Genomic DNA, 17,830 nt, shown 5'->3' on the forward strand with positions numbered 1-17,830 from the left:
TTTGAATTACTCATTTGAACAAACCCATATACTTTATGGCCTTATCGAAGCCAAGAATGCACCCTCCCTTTAATGAGTTATATTTTCTGTCTCCTCGGAGCCCAGAGAAACATCTGGTCCGGATAAGGGACGGATGACGGTGGGGGCTAGGGATGACGGTGAGGGACTCTCGCCAGTTCCTTTGTTCTCTCGGAGATTTTCTGATAAACTTGTCCCTATTTATACGGACTGCGAATCAATGTGCTTCAGGAAGGCTAGACGTGGCATGAAGCTGGTTCGTGCTGTAGATGTCTTTTGCTTCCTCCGGATCTGTATAAGTGTTATTTTAATAAAGGTTTCGTCATTCTTAATCTCAAACTGTTGGTGAACTTCTTTTACGATCACTGAAGAGTTGTCGTCCGACATCATCACTGTTTGGAGGATGGTACAGAACACATATGAACAAAAGGTGGAAGCGGTGAGGAAGCCGTAGCCAGAGGTACTCCTGGGGGTGAGGTGGAGAGAGGGCAGTGCAAGGAGAGTGAGGAAGAGAGTTTTTGATAAAGTTAGCCACCCCACCACCAGGACGAGGCTCAGGTCTATCATACCGGAAGAGGGAGTAACCAGGAAGAGATATTCAGGAATCTGAGACATCTTGAAGTCGGAAAGTTTCTGTTAAGCAGATCAAGTCTGGATTGTCAGAAGCAACCTGTATGGAGAGATCAGTCAGGTTTGAGCGAAGGCCCCGGATGTTTGAGGTCCATACCGTTAATGAAGAGAGAGGGGGAGCATTGGGTACAGGACAGGGGAGGGGAGATGTCGGGTAAGATGAAGGATGAGAGGGGGAGGTAGGGAGAGCAGTTGATAGTGTGTCAGAGATTACAGAAGAGTTACAAGAAAAAGAAGGATGAGGAGAACGAAAGGTTTGATGGTGAAGGTATGAGGCACAGTGAGGGGTTGTTTGAGGGGGGACAGAGGAAAGTAGAAGGTTGGGGGAGGTGGAGGTATGAGATAGAAGGGAGACGAAGTGGGGAGGAGGCAGCTTTGAGGAGGAGGAGGGGGGAGGGACAATTGGAGAGGAATGGAATGGGAGGAGATTTGAATGGGAGGGGTTGGGGGGGAGTTTTGAAGGGGAGGAGTGAGGGGGGAGTTTAGGAGGGGAGGGGCAAGGGGGGAGTTGAGGAGTGGAGGGGGAAGGGGGGGTTTAGGAGTGTAGGGGCAAGGGGGGGGATATGGAGGGGAGGGGCAAGAGGGGAGTTTAGAAAGTGGATGATTAATGAAAGATGAACATTGATAACAAATTGGGCTTATTGCGATTTTCAAGTTAGCAATCCGATTAAGAACGATGGAAAGAATGTGAATTTAGAGCATGCAGTGATTTAGAGTTATAAGGGATTGAATTTATTTTTTTTGAAGTGGAATGAGTTGGAGAGGAAATTGAAAGAAGCCTATTAAATATGAAGAAAAACAGCGTGTTGTAATATACCACTGAATAAAACACTAAAGGGGAAAGTTTAAACATATTTAAATAATATTTAAACAGAACCGTGAACAATCATAAATGCACAAAATTCCGACGGTGGGAGGGCCGAGAGGGACCACCACGAGTCACGTGAACAGAGCAAAAGGTGGATGGCAAGGAGATAATGGGGGCGGGGCGAACAGCACACCTGGACAGAAGTACAGGATGAGACAACAGCACACGTGGAGAAAGGAAAAATAAATGTTTTTGGTTATTTTTTTATTTTTTTGGTTTTTTTGGGGGGGTGGGGATTTAAAACGTCAGACAGAGTATTATGTTTGGGGTAGAAGGGAAAAATCTAAGCCGAGCAAAACACGAAGTAGGGGACTTAAGTTAGCAAACAACGACGGGGGTACAAGGCCGCACACGAGGAGCAGAACACGATTAATTACGGTATTTGCCAGACGGTATTTAAAACGTTAGACAAGTGGTTGATGTTCGGGGAAGTTAGGGGGAGAGGAGAAAATTTAAGAAATAAGCAATACAGCGAAGGAAAGAACTTAAATTCACAGAACACCTATGGGGGTAGGGAAGCCGAGAGAAACCAGGCCGCGCACGCGGTGGGACAGAAAACGATTAAATTATACAAAAGTTTGCAAGAATTGCAAATCAACACCAACTGGAAAACACACTGCAACACATGCACAATAAAAAACGAGTAGAAATTGACGAAGACACGAATGGAAAAAATACTATAACTTTGCTGCTGTGCAGAGGTCGAAGACATTTCCTTGCTCCAGGGACCAGAAACGGAAGTGACCGGAGTGAAGTATTGTTACGGATTAGTCACTTCCGTTGTTATGGTTCTCATGCACTGTAAACATTTTTGGTTGCATGTACTATTATTGTTATCGTTTAAGTGAAATAGTGATTACTATTTTCAAAAGGTAAAAAAGTTAATGTTTTAAATGAAACCGGAACCAGACGACGATGAAGAGGAAGAGGAGAAGAAAAGAGAAGGCAGAGCGAGTCAGTTGGACAAAAAGCTGAGCTGCTTTGAGGTCTGGAGGAAACGCCGGCAACCGCTGTTCGTGTTCTTTTGCAAGGGGTTGGTGGCTGTGTTAAAGCTCCTCTTCATGTCATCCATTTAGAGTCTGATTTGGTGTCAGGACCAGTCACCGTAGGTTTACAAGCCACTCTTCCTGTAAAGGGAATCTCTTTTGTGATCGGGAATGATTTGGCCGGTGGTCAAGTTTCTGGTAATCCAATGTTGGTTGAAAAGCCCAGTATGGAAAATAACACCGCACAGTCAGAGCAGGAGATTCCGGGTATCTTTCCATCCTGTGCAGTGACTCATGCTATGGGTAGGAAGCGCTCTGAAGAGAAAGAGAAGGTATTGACGTCACGCTTTGCACAGGCACTTCTTGTCGAGTACCCTGAAACTAGGTGTCAGCACACACAAGTCATGGATGGAGGCAATGTTGGCAAGCTCTTTGTAGGTGGACTGAACTTTGACACAAGTGAAGATGTTCTGGACTCTATCTTTGGCAAATATGGACCACTCTTGGAAGTGCTGCTGATAAAAGACGGAGACGCAAAAGTCGAGAGGGTTTGGCTGTCACGTTTGAAAACACAAAGGACGCCAAAGATGCAGAAAAGGATTTGAATGGCAAGGATTTGGATGGTCGGACCATAACAGTAGAGAAGGCAGGCCATGGGCGTCGAGGGGGCTACAGAAGAAGAAAACGTGGAGGTAGTTTCAGGGGTGGCTATGGCTCCCGGGGTGGGAGTAGTAGTTTTGGTGGCGGCCGCAGTCGTGATTACTACGGAGGCTCCCAGCAGCAGCAGCGCAGTTTTGACAACTCTCAACGGGATGACTATTACGGTGGTAGCCGAGATGGGAACCGCTACTCACGTGACTACAGCACCCGTGACTACAGCACTCACGTGACTCTACAACTGTGATTATGATTTTTATGATCAAGAGAAGAGTTGGAAGCACTCGGTGCTCAGGAGCAGCCGAGCCAAGATTCCTACACGGATTAACCCGTGAACTCCCCGTTCCTAAATGCATCCATGCAGTGAATACTTCAAGGCCTCCCCACCCAACCACCATGAAACCTGGCTCTCAGCTCGGCCTCCTCCAAAAAGTGCTATAGATTTGCTTTGCTTTGGATTTTTGATCACAACCCCTTAACCTTCATTTAAAGAAGGAAAAATAAAAATCAGAGGTTGATGAGATGGAGTTTGGCTTTGCAGGAGTTCAACTTGGAAATTGAGCATGTAAAGGGCAGGGACAATGTCGTTGCTGATGCTTTATCCAGAGTGAACTAACTTTGGAAATTCCTGTAGGTTGTTTGGAAGTTTTGTTGCTTTATTTTGGGGAATATTAATTATTGTTGCTCATGTGAATTGATCATTTGGGTGTGAGTTTTACTTTTGTTTGTTAAGAGTTTTTGCATGCAAAGAAAGTTTTCACTATGTTCAAACTTTTTTTCTTGAGGGGGGGAAGTGTTATGGATTCGTCACTTCCATTGTTGTGGTTCTCATCCACTGTAAACATTTTTGGTTGCATGTACTATTATTGTTATCGTTTAAGTGAAATAGAGATTACTATTTTCAAAAGGTAAAAAAGTTTATGTTTTAAATGAAACCGGAACCAGACGACAACGAAGAGGAAGAGGAGAAGAAAAGAGAAGGCGGAGCGAGTCAGACGGACAGAAAGCTGAGCTGCTTTGAGGTCTGAAGGAAACGCCGGAGAACGGGGGTCACGAGTGAACTTTGGGTTTCCCAGGAAAGGGATTCCTGCGACAGAGTTGTTATCCCTGTGACAGATAAACCTGCGTGTCAGGTTTTGCGGTCGATTCCGAAGAGAATCGTTGTTTTGAGGGCAGTTACGCCTCGAGAACTGGTCGGTTGGCCATCTTGCTTCGCACCCGATTTTCACATCGCTCCAGGTTTTTTAACTCGCTTCAACCATTTTCACCGCATCCAGAAGTTAAGCTGGTGTGTGTGTGTAACGTGGCTTTTGAATGGGAAATCTGCGGTTCGCCGATTGGGAGCCGTGGAACGTCCGTACCAGAAGGTGTGATTTCTCCCTCGCTTCTGGAGGGTGCCTTCGCCCATCTTTGGCAGTGGCACTGTCAACCTAACAGGATTCTGTTCTCGATTCGACATCGTTCTGTCGATCACTGGAGTTGATCAACTTTGGCTTGAAGACGGGGACAGAGACATTGGGGATGTTCTTTGCGCTCACTTGGAGCACAGCGAGTTATATTGTACGAAACTGATGGTACCATCATCGGAAGGATATATTTGTTGTACAATTGATTACTATTATTTTTTGTACTGTTATTCTTGTGTGATCTTAATACAATACTTGTTTGTTGGTAACAATTGGTGTGGTTTCACCATTGATCTAAGACATACAGAATAACACATCTTTCTGCCGTGACTCCTCTCGGGGCTCGGAGGTACACCGTGACCGGGGTTTGGGGAGGAGCACGTAATATAAATAATCTTAAAATGATACGTGGTTCGGGATGAGGTCAGATAAGGTGATTAAGAGAGGTTTATCATTTCATATCAGCTCAACAGCGATACCTAAACCGAGAGTTAAATTATAATGTGATATTGAACAATATTTTAGATGGTGATTCTGCTTTTAAGAAAATTAAGCTATTATCTAAAATCGAAACAAATATTCGTTGGTCCTTTTTTTCGAGTATAATGAAAGATGAGGAGAGTTAATAAGTTAAAATAGGGAGAAAAATGGTGTAATTTTTCAAGAGATGGGGTGTGAGTCAATAAGTTTCCATAATTTTCCCCATTGACTTCAATGTTAAGTTTGATGTGTCCAAGAACCCCCATTATTCCTCTACTCACATTTGTGACCAAACACAACCTGTGAAGCACCATTTGATTTTATGAAACGGATGGAATCGCCAGGACGGACATTGGTCAATAGTCATTGGTCATGCTACGCTGTCCACAGTTGGAAGCGAGGGGAAGCTGACATTTCTGGCATCAACCCTTCATTGGACCAAAAAAGCCAAAAACAGTCCGATACAGGGCCTCATGAGCAAGACTGGCTCTTTATTCGACAGTGCATGGTCAGGATGAGAAGCAAAGCAGATTGGACAGTTTAGAGGTACATTTGCGACGTCTGATACTATATTTCCATCTATAGATGATATGAACACAGTACAATTGATTGATGATATGAACCCTGATGAACACAGTACAATTTATAAATGGGGGATTCCCTTCAGGAAAGGGATAAAGGAATAGTGGTGGAAAAAACACACAAATGCATCTGAAACAGTGTTGGACAACAATAATGAAGGCAAATTTTCGTTTGTTGATGGATATAAAGGGATTTATATTTTCCAATCAGACAAAGCAGTCTTTGTCTTTACAATCAAGACCATGCTCATATTTAGCACAAGAATGGATTGGCAAGCATCATTAGCCGAGAAGGCAGATGTACCGATGATGCAGTGCCCTCTGCTGGTTTTTGGCAGGAATTTGGAATTTGCCCAGGGTGCTAGTGATAGCTCCTCTACTCTTCCTGAAGGACACCATGTGATCTTTAACACTCACCACATCATGCGGGCACATGGGACACCCAGTTTAAGAACCATCTCATCAAAATAAGATCATCCTGACCATGATCTTCATGAACCACGTTAACCCTTCCCAACCCAAACCTATTACTTGCTTCCTTTCAGCGTTTCCTCCACCTCATTGATCATGTCATTTTACATTTTCATTGAAATTGATTTGCTCTCTCACAATCATCTGGTACCATCTACGATTCAGAGGTTGCCCCTTACGGAACGCAATTCAAATGTTTATCTAGCAGCTCGATCTTTAACTTCCTCATCTATTCCATTATCTTGTCTGTCCATTTTAATCCTTGCCTTCCTCCTCAACCATAAATATTCCAAATCAGTATTGTTTTGTGTTGGTTGAAGTGATGCTGAACTTGGCCAAATATTACACATTGGATGCCTCTGCACTACAGTTACACCTGTGACCGAGTGAAGCTGTTAAAAGACCGCCATGGCGTCACTGCAGGATCAAAACAAAAAGTTTGGAGCAAGCAAGGGAAAGATTACTGTGATGATAGGAAGTTGTTTGTGTCACTGTCATGAGGAACAAGCAGCCACCACGCTATTTTGTAAGCCAAGCAGCCACCACCACGGAACAAGCAAGCTATTTTGTGAAGATGAATTCTCAAAACTCACCAGTTATCCGCTCATCACCAGATACATTTTTCAGTTGAGGCCCAGCGGACTCTTCCTCAACAGATCCATTTGACACTTTCAGCTCAGCATTCCTGCAGAAAAGAAAGATTTTGTGAAGCTGTCGTTAAATAAATGTCGCAAATAAGAAAATGTCAGAATAAATGTGCAGTCAGGCAGGTGAAAATTAGACTACATCGATTCTTTGTGTTTTTTACATTCAGACAGCACACAACACCATGACACTGTGCTCCCCGACCAACTATCTTCAAAGACAGTTGCCAAGGAAGCCAAGAAATGTCACGTGGTGAAGAGGGGGTGAAGAAGGTCACCCAAAAAATGTTTACACCACTTTTTCTTTCCTCTTCGTGTCCCAACCTCCTCACCTCCAAACTGTCTAGCCTGGTTTGAATCCCGACTCAGCAATACACTGTCGCGCGAATCCCGACTGAGCAATACACTGTCGCGCGAATCCCTCGGTTAATGCCACAGGATCGCGGATGATCGAACGGGCTTTAACTGTGGCGACGATCAATTCAGATTCGACTATAAAAGCGCGGGAGGAAGAAGGAAGAGGAAGAAGCGGCAAGCACTTATCTGTAGCGATCTGACGGCAGCTCCGATCCTGGAGGAAATGAACTCAAACGGAAATCCGGGGTAAAATGTACAAAAATAACAGGTTTATTCTGCGGAACCCGATACAAAGAAATGCGACGATAAAACCTAATTCTAAATTGGGACATCCCCACATAGACTTCAAATACGAGACAAAGGAAGAATGAATAAAAGAAATGTCTCGTCGTGTGCTGGTGAATGCGAGCTTATTTGTCTGGCAGTGTAGCGTCGTCAGGAATCGACGGCTCCAAGCGCACAAGCCCACCGCGGCTCCGATGTCGGCGGGAAGCAGGCCTCAATGCGCCCCTGTTCGCACGCCGTCAGGCTTCACCGAGCGCCTCGCTCACTACGCTCCGCCTGCAAGCCTTGCTCGTAGCACCAAGCCTCGCTCTAAGCACACCAAGCACCAAGAGCACAGAGCACCAAGAAGAACCCAGGGAAGACGTCAACGACCACCAGGGAAGACGACGACCAAACACACCGAAGCACAAGCACCCGCGTAGAACCCAGAACAAAGAACGTAGAGCGGAGAGCGAAGAGCGATCTCCAAGAGTCCAGCGCAGAGAGACAAAAAGCCCGCGAGCGAGACGTTTTGTCACTCGCCCTGTGTCGTCAGTTCTGGCGCGTTACCAATCCGTGCCTCGTATCTTTTTGGTCTTTTGTGCCTTCCGACGTCACCGGCGCTCTTCCTCTAATCGGCAACCCCCTTCTAAGTCGTGTGTTCACGCCTTCCGCACTGATTGGCCGAAGGTTCGCGCCTTCTGCACCAACTATCGCGCCTTCCACCTCAACTAATCACACGTTCCCTGGGCGTGGCTCCAGCCTGCCACGATGCTCGCCGCCAGGCCAGCCGGAGGTGTGGCCGGCCGCGGCCCCATGCGGCGGTGCCCCGATCTGGCTTCCTGCCTGTTTTCTTCCAAAGTCATTGTGGTGGAGGGGAATTATTTAATGTGGTGCACTAATGGGCCTATCTAGTGTCTATGTGAGTGTGTTGCCATCAGGGACACTGGGTTGGCGACAGAGGGGACGACAAACGAGGGAATTTTATCCATAATCCCTGTACTACTTAGCACACCCCGCCCCCTCGTGGCGGGGCCACAGATACAACTTATACTGACATCCCAGCTAAACATATAACTTATTACAGGTAGATTCCCTACCTATCAGATCGACCTGGCTCTAGATATTCTTCTACACCCATGACATAACTCTCTCATCCTGGTAATTCACAGACAGGATAATTCATCAATGTGTGTGCCATCCTTTGGATGTACAGTCATGGCCAAAAATATTGGCACCATTGCCACTTTTTCAAAGAACTCACAATTTTCTCAAAAATAAGTTGAAATTGACAAAAGTATTTGGTCTCCACAATTCTTTATTTCACTGTTAATATTACAGAACCTCTGTTTTGATTCAGAACTTAATATTTATTTTTTAAATCAGAAAATAAAACTAAATGACTGACAAAATTATTGACACCCTCGACTTAATATTTGGAAGCACAGCCTTTGGACAAAATAACTGCAGTCAAGCGCTTCCTATAGCCATGAATGAGCTTCCCACACCTTTCTACTGGCCCACTATTCTCCTGTTCTCCCAGATTTGAAGGATGCCTTCTCCCAACTGCTGATTTCAGATCTCCCCACAGGTGTTCAATGGGATTTAGATCTGGACTCATTCCTGGCCATTTAAGAACAGTCCAGCGTTTTGTATTGAACCATTCCTGGGTGCTTTTTGAAATGTGTTTGGGGTCATTGTCCTACTGCAAGATCCATGACCTTCGACGGAGACCCAGCTTTCTGACACTGGGTTGAACATTGCGCTCCAAAATGCCTTGGTAATCTCCCGATTTATTGATGCCATGCACCCATTCAAGGCACCCAGTGCCAGAGGCAGCACATCAACCCCAAAACATCACTGAACCTCCTCCGTGTTTGACTGTAGGGAAGGTGTTATTCTCATTGAAGGCTTCATTTTGTTTTCTGTAAACATATAATTGATGTGCTTTACCAAAAAGCTCTAATTTGGTCTCATCTGTCCACAGAAGGATTTTGGCTTGTTCAGGGGTGTTTTGGCAAACTCCAGTCAGGCTTTCTTATGTCTCTCAGTGGTGGGTCCTCCTGGGTCTTGTTATGTGTTACCTTCCCAAACTGCGGTGATGGTGCCCCTCAGTCTCGAGAGGGAACGCAGCAGAAAGATTTGTTCAAACTGAGTCGCGTGTTTTCAACGAGCAATCAACGAGATAGTCTCTCGAGAGAATCTCAAAGCCACCTTTGTTTATGTGGATAATGTCACTGTATGTGGACGAACACAGAATGAGAACGACAATAACTTGAAACGATTTATGGATGTAGCTCGCAAGTACAAACAGACTCTCAATGATGACAAATGCACTTTCTCAGCAAAAACTAGCAAACTTTTGGGATATACCGTTTCCGAAGGCTCGATTCGTCCTGACATGTGGTTTGCAAACTCTACTGGAAATGCCACCTCCTCGTGACTTAGCCATGCTGAGACGAAGCCCGGGGCTGTTCGCACATTATTCCAAATGGAAGGCGAAGTATTCCGAGAAAATTTGTCCTCTGGTTGAAAGCAAAAAATTCCCGTTGTCTTCAGCTGCCAAAGGGGCTTTTCACAATTTGATTAATGATATTGCCCAAGTGGTTGTGATGTCAATTGACAACAGTATGCCCTTCGTTGTTGAGACCGACACCTCCAAGTACGCAATTGCAGCTACTTTGAATCAGTCAGTCCGACCCGTGGCCTTCTTCTCCAGAACGTTATCACACAGTGAGGGGCGCCACTTGTCTGATGAGAAGGATGCTTACGCCATTGTGGAGGCCTTGCGTAAGTGGAAACGCTTTCTTCTTGGAAAACACTTTTGTTTGATCACAGACCAGCGATCTGTAGCTTTTATGTTTGAAGGTCAACATTCCCAGAATATAAAGAATGAGAAAATTGCGAGGTGGCGTATCGAGCTTGCGGAATTTGGCTACGACATTCTACATTGCCCTGGCAAGGATAATGTAGCTGCCGATACATTTTATTGTGCTTTCTGTGTGACCGTGGGATCTGAGGGGGATTGCGGGAGCTGCATGATTCGCTCTGTCACCCGGGAGTCACTCGTCTGGCTCATTTTGTTTGATGTCTAAATCTTCCCTACTCTGTTGAGGACGTAAAGCGAATCTGTAGTTCTTGTCCTATTTGCGCTTAACTGAAACCGCATCAAGGGGTTTTGATCAAAGCCACCCAACCGTGGGAGCATCTGAACATTGATTTTAAAGGTCCCCTCCCTACAGACACCTCTAATCGTTATATGCTCACCATCGAAGACGAGTACTCACGCTTTCCAGTTGCTTTTCCTTACAGAGATCTCTCTTCAAATTCAGTGATTAAATGTCTCTCTGAGTTATTCGCGCCGTTTGCTTGCCCAGCATACATTCATTCGGATCGTGGAGCCGCTTTCATGTCTCGAGAGATAAAACAATTCCTTCACGGAAGAGGTATAGCCTCCAGTCGAACGACCAGCTATAATTCGCAAGGCAATGGTTCGGTAGAACCATTCAATGGGGTAATCTGGTGTGCTGTTTCAATGCAACTCAAATCACGTTACCTTTAGGTCGGCCTGTGCGAAACGGTGCTGCCTGACATGCTACATTCGATACAATCTTTATTGTTCACGGCCACTAATGTAACACCGCATGAACGCTTGTTTTCCTATCATTGTCGGAGTTCTAGTGGACACTCACTAATGACATGGTTGTCAGAACCAGGACCTGTATTGCTACGTCGATCTATATGTCAAAGCAAATATGAGCCGCTCGTTGATGAAGTGAATCTTCTTGAAGCTAATGAGGAGTACGCTCATGTTCGCTTAGCCGATGGTCGCAAGACCACCGTGCCAATTCGTCACCTCGCGCCACGTAGGGAGGCTGTGGAGAGAATTTGGGACCCTGAGTCACAGGTAAAGTCACCCGAAGGGTTTTTGGAGAAGATTGCTGTACCGATCAAGGGTTTGTCAGAGATAGTGTCCGTGGCGCCCACTCTGAAAAATCTCCCGACAATCGAGGAGATGCCACAGGAGGAGACGGAACGTACTCCTGAGCCGGGGATTTGTCGAACACGTAGTGGTTGATCTTGCCGACCTCCGAATCGTTTGAATATGCGATCTGCCATAGATTTGTTGATATTCTGCTTTGTCGTCAAAACCATCCTGGTGCCGTTTTCGTTTCACATTTATCGGAAATCATTATTATTGAAATTGATTTTGATTTGCTGCTATTAGGAGCTTCATTTTTCCAGTGGGAAAGATTGTGCTGATTGTGAAGAAGAGGAATTGAAAGTGTCGACCTCTAGGGGCTTGTGAAGAAGAAGAGGAATTGAAAGTGTCGACCGCTAGGGGCTTGAGGCTATTTTAGATCTGGCCGTGCGAATGCTCGGGGAAGACTTGGCCTGCTTTGAGCCAAAGTCAGACAATGATTCATGCTGGTAAGATTGAGAAAGAGTACTCTGCGAGCTGGCTCAATTGTATTGCCTCGCTTAATATTCGTAATCTATAAGCTTTAATATACTCTTGTTGTATTTGCCTGTGTTTCTTCGATCCTGCTTGATTCAAGTTTTATAAAGCCTGATATTGACAAAAAGCTTCTCCATCATTCATTACAGCGTTTGTGGTTCAAACCTTCCCCATTGTTCTCTTTCTCATTCCCATTCCATCATTTTCCTTCAATCCCCATTCACAAACATTCCTTTTCCTTCAATCCTCATTAACAAACCTTCATTTTCCTTCAATCGTCTTCCCACACCTTCATTTTTCCTCTCTGCATTCGAAGCTCATTTCCAAACTCCAATTTACCGACAATGTACTTGAACTGACCGCCATTTTCAAGCACCCATTCTCAAATCCTTATTTCCCGACACCCGGATTCGAACCCCCCTTCTCAAATCACATCACCTCACCATTGTTTCCACCTCCTCACATCCTGGTTACACAAAAGGCACCACACACCGTGCTCCACAAACTGCCAAGCAGAACGGTCAATGATCTCATCCCGGTAAGACTGACATCTTACATGTCTTTCACACACGCACCACAGAACCTTGCATCTTTCAGCACAGACACCTCAGGGCTGGCCTGTTGTGGAGCATCAATGAACGACACAAGACCGCCAACATTTATTTTCAGAGCTAAGCACCACACTCCACAACTCAACAGCACACGTCTCGCTTGCACCAAGCATCCACATGCATCGACACCTCGTTGAGGCATAATGGGCCAAACCTGTTCACATGAGGGTGAGGAAGGGGTCCCAAACACACACAGACTTCTTCCTTTTTGTCCCCTTTTCTGTCTAATTTCCCCAGATGAACATGGTACCGAACTGTATTTTGTTTAAAGCAAATTGTACAAGGGGTTTCATTGAATGCTACGGATAGGACCGTTTCTTATTTGACACTGCATTCTCTTGTAAATACGTGCCTGTTTAATGCAAGACTTGTTGTTTCCAAACCTGCTCGATTGTCTCTTTCCTTCATTGTTTCGACGTACTGGACAATAAATAGAAGGGAAATTGTACCCCACTGATTCACTACGCTAGTCAAGCCGGCATCCCGGATTGTGCATCGGCCGCATGTAATGAATAGATAAAGGTGGGAGCCGGGAGCATAGTCCCTATCTGAGGTAACTAATTAGTCACCGGGAAAGTAAAGTCCTGTTAGCCACAGGGACTCTGCCAGATATTAAATCACCTTAGATGGCATCCGTGGTTGCTTGGGAACCCGTCAGGTCAGAGTTGTCCACGACTGGTCCGCTTCAGGGTCTTACGGCAGGAAGCAGTAACCACCAGGAAGCAGAAGAGAGGCCACCCGTAACCAGGCAATGTACCCGTAACAGATTTTTGTTCATCCCCTGGTGATGTTTCTGCACCTCCTCCACAATGTTCTCATCACCATACACTCAAACAAGACTTCCACACCACCTCATTACCACTCCCACACCTCAAGACCACCTCAACACCCAACACCTTCTCAGTGATAAGTACATAAAAAAACCACCTTTAGAGGCCATTTTTCCCCACAAGCGGGGGTTGGCCTTTTTCGGGAACTGTGGTTGTTGTTGTTTTTCGGTCCCCTTTTTGAAGCAATGTTTTACGGCCGGATGCCCTTCCTGACGCCAACCCTTTTTGCCGCCTTTAACGACAAGCAGGTACTTATCATCTACTTATCAGTGATAAGTACATGAACTGATTAATTTAACTAATGTGGTGTTCCTTGAGAGCAGGCATTATGGGAGAAATGGCCTCCTCAAAGTTCCTTGTGTTGGTTGACAGTATTGTTGGTATTATTCTGATACAATATTGCACAAATCAGTGGGATATTTTCACAATCACAAGGGATATTTTCTCTTACTTACACGTCACGTGCAACATCACCACAACACTTGTTCTTCTTATCATGTGTGGTAAACTTTTGCCTAGGTTGAGAAAGATTGAAAAGTCAGTTTCTTGTACATTTGGCCTGGTAGATATATCCAAAAACAAGTTTAAAAAGTCAAGAGGAGGAAAATAAAATTATTTACTTCAGACGCTTCCAACAACTGATTTTCTTTGCCTTGGTTGATGAAGCCTCGTTCATCTGTGGTTCCCTGCAAAAGAATAGAACTCTTAATTCACAATCGAGTACAAATGGGCTAAACCGGATTTCTATACATTCTCCATTTCAACAAATGACAGAATAATATCCCCTCCAGTAAACATCACGTTAAATAAAATAATGTGGGAAAAGGTGCATAAAAGAAAACATTAAAAAACCCAGGATTTGATCAAGACGGGCGGACGGACGGGCAAGTGAATGTGCAATCGATGCGTTTCAGATTTGGAAAAGACCCCGCAGAGTTACGTCCAACACATAAAATAACCCTGGAGTTCAGATATTTCCACAGTGATTACTTCGTAAGGTTACCCATCCTCGTACCAGGGGAAAGGGAGATAGGTTGTGATTGTGGTTGGAACCTTCCCCATTGTTCTCTTCCTCATTCCCAATCTTTCATTTTTCCTCTCCATATTCGAAGGTCACTTCCAAACTCGAATTTACCGACACCTGTACTTGAACTGACCGCCATTTTCAAGCACCGATTCTCAAACCCTTATTTCCCAACATCCGGTTTGGAATCCCCGTTCTCAAACACACCCTCTCAAATCACATCACCTCACCATTGTTTCCACTCCTCAAATCCTGGTCACGCAAAAGGCAAAGGCACACACCATGCTCCCCAAACTGCCAAGCAGAACAGTCAATTATCTCATCCCAGTAAGACTGACATCTTACATGTCTTTCGCACACGCACCACATAACCTTGCATCTTTCAGCACGCACACCTAATCATCACATTTGATTGGTCGACATTATTACACCTCAAGGGTAATATTTTGTCCAAGTACTGCTAATGCTAAACTAGAGCTTTTTTGAAAATGGAGGGTCAAAAAGGCGATTTGTGTTCTGCAGTGTTCAAATATTTAATCGATTTAAAATAAAAGTTTTGAAGAGAAACTATTTTTTTTCGGAACTTTACTGTCATTGATATTTTACACCACCTTATTTAACACGTTTAATTCGTTATTTGTGCCTGGTGTTTGTGTTTTTTTATGACGTCACTAAAACAAGAAGTTTAATGTTTGGAATGATTTTCAATTTCATTCTCCTGTCAGACAGGCAGACAGACTAAACCAATTACCTTACTCCTGTGTGCGCTCGGGAGGACATTCCGTACCAATTTCAGAGCCAAACTACTGTTAGTTCTCACGAGTCAACCCCGTAGTTCTCATCCTTTTTTAAATGCTGAATGAAAAGTGAGGAAACATTTGGGTACATTTGGGTAATTCGTCGGACCCCGAACATGCGGGTCCGACGAATTACCCAAATGTACTCAAATGTAAGTGAGTTTACCCAAATGAAAGCACAATGTACCCAAATGTAAGACGTACTACGTAAAGGAAGGTTATTTTACGCGGTAAAACGTTACGGTGCGCTTCTTGACGTCCAAGAAAACCAATGCTAACAGAATTTTACAAATTTTACCGGCCCGATCGGTGGCAGCCATTTTAGGTCAAGGGGACATAACTCGGTATACATCTGCAGGATTAATGAATCCGTGCTGAAGCGACCAAGGTGGCGGTAAGTCTACCCACATAGGTTGATCCTAGACATTAGTGAAGTATAAATATTTGATGAAAGTTACACCCAACTTTCTTATTATTTGTATCGGAATGATGTGGAATATTTACCCAAAATGAAAATCAAAAAAAATGACGATTTACGCAAATGAACGGCAACGAGCAAAGATTTACCCAAATGAAGATCATCTCACACGGAACAAGTCACACAACGTGAAGTAAATTAAATATAAATATTTTACCCTAACCCTAACAACCCTAACTAACAACCCTAACTAACCCTAACCCTACCAGACCCTACCAGACCCTACCAGACCCTACCCAACCCTAACCCTTCCTTTACGTAGCACGACTTACATTTGAGTACATTTGGGTAATTCGTCGGACCCGCATGTTCCATTCTAAATTAAAGTCTATGGTCCGACGCAGCCGGGGTTTGATCCACACACCCAGTGGACGCTCTCACCAAAACACCAAGTTCGCTTTTCCCCCATTGGGATTACGGGGGTTCTGATGAGGGATTGAAAAATCGGATTCTTCGATGGATTGCAAGGTTGGGAAACAGTTTTGTGGTTTGTGGCGCGTTCGCTTAAAGCACGTTTCGTACCGAAAATACCACACAACTCCCAATGACTCTTTACGTACCTAATTACGGTTCCTCATCCTGAAGCACCTCGCAGAAATCATCATTCATAAATAATTAACGACACGAACGAGGTGACGACGTGCTTTTACAGATGAGGTGATTCCATACATTGATGATTAGCACACAATAGTCAATACTCGACATTAAAAGATCAAATTCACTGAATGTTGCGAAAACCCGTCTGGTACCTCCGTTGCGATTTCTTCTTTAAAATTCGCATGTTGGGAGATAAAAAAACGCTTCCAAAGAAAATTTCAGTTTAAAAAATCCGAGAGGCGCCGAAAACACACTGTGCTTCACAAGAAATCCGCGTAGAAATGCTTCCCTTGTCACCACAGGATACAATTGTGACGTCGCCAGTCGCCTTCCTCGTCCTTAAATAATTATCGGATCCGACGTGACGTCACTTCCTGGCATTGGCCTTGAATCCGACCGAGTGACACTCAGGGTGGGTGAAAACAAAACTCTCCGCTGTATTGATTGCGTCAGCGTTGCAGTTGGTTCACCTCGGTTTTTAGCTTCTGTTTCGTGTGTTTTGATCGCTTGGTGATCGCTTCCGGTGAAAGTACCCGGATGTTCGGATCCAAGAATTACGAGTTTAACCGCGATCAGATTGGTGGATTCTAAGTCTTCAACGTTATTTTATTTATTAATTTTGAAAAATCGTTATACTGTATATTTATTTTGGGGAACAGTTTGTGGTGTTGTGCACGGAAGGTACGCTAGAGGGGGCGTGACCAATAGTCTGTGGAAGTGGGGGGTACGTTAGAGGGGGCGTGGCCAAAAGGAGGAGGAGTTCCGGCCTCCGGGACCGGGACCCGGGTAGAGGACGGAGCATGGAGAGGATAGGAACAGGACGTGTAGGGCCGATGTTGGATTGAATAAAATTGTTGGACCTTCCTGAAATCTTCATTCTTGGAGTACTTTACGACACAACAAATTGGAGACGAGAATGGGATTGAACTTGCATCCACCGACATCCTTTCTGCAAAACCCGGGTGAGCCCTCGATGCCTTTTACGGCCTGGACTCGTGTCTTTGAAAACTACGTGCTGGCGATACAGGAGACTACACTGGCTGATGCGATGCTAGAAAGCGCGCACTTTTGATACATTGCTTGGGCACCGAAGGTCAGAGACTCTTCCATACACTAACAGTGGCTGATAAAAGCTATGAGATGCACTTGAGGACTTGAGGAATTTTTTTTTGTCCCAAAAGCAATTGTTTTTATGTTTTGCTATGCATTATGTTTTGCACTCTGTCAAAGCGTCTTTGGGCTTCCTGAAAAGCGCTATATAAAATAAATGCATTATTATTATTATTATTATTAAGAGTTAATGTCGTGGCAGAACGATATAAATTTCGGCAACGTGGTCAGGAAAATGGCGAATCTACGGCACAATACATCGCCTCATTAAGGGAGATGGTCGTCACATGCGAGTTTGGAGAGCGGGCAGACGAAATGATCCGGGACCAGCTGGTCGAGAAAACAAACTCACCTCACATTAGAGAGCGATTACTGCTAGAAACGGGACTGACATTACAGAAAGCTATAACCATCGCCAGATAGACTGAGTCGGCAATGGCGGAGGCCAAGGGGCTGCTAGCGCCATACAGGCCAAACATACACCCTGTGCAGACACAGGATTCGCAGAGCAGCAAAATACCCTTTAGACTCGCTGGGAGAGGTATTTCAGATCAGCGATCCA

General features: G+C 44.8%; 1 long non-coding RNA gene across 1 annotated transcript; it reads right to left on the reverse strand.

Annotated features, from left to right (window-relative positions):
* Positions 1–13,713: 13,713 nt before the first annotated feature.
* Positions 13,714–16,410, reverse strand: LOC144891123 (uncharacterized). The gene is made up of 3 exons (XR_013622716.1): positions 16,311–16,410; positions 13,883–13,948; positions 13,714–13,777 (listed from the first exon to the last, which is right to left on the reverse strand). It is a non-coding gene; the product is annotated as an uncharacterized LOC144891123 (long non-coding RNA).
* Positions 16,411–17,830: the final 1,420 nt, after the last annotated feature.

This window comes from Myxine glutinosa, chromosome 3, assembly GCF_964187855.1.
Source record: "Myxine glutinosa chromosome 3, kmMyxGlut1.1, whole genome shotgun sequence".
NCBI lineage: Eukaryota > Metazoa > Chordata > Myxini > Myxiniformes > Myxinidae > Myxine > Myxine glutinosa.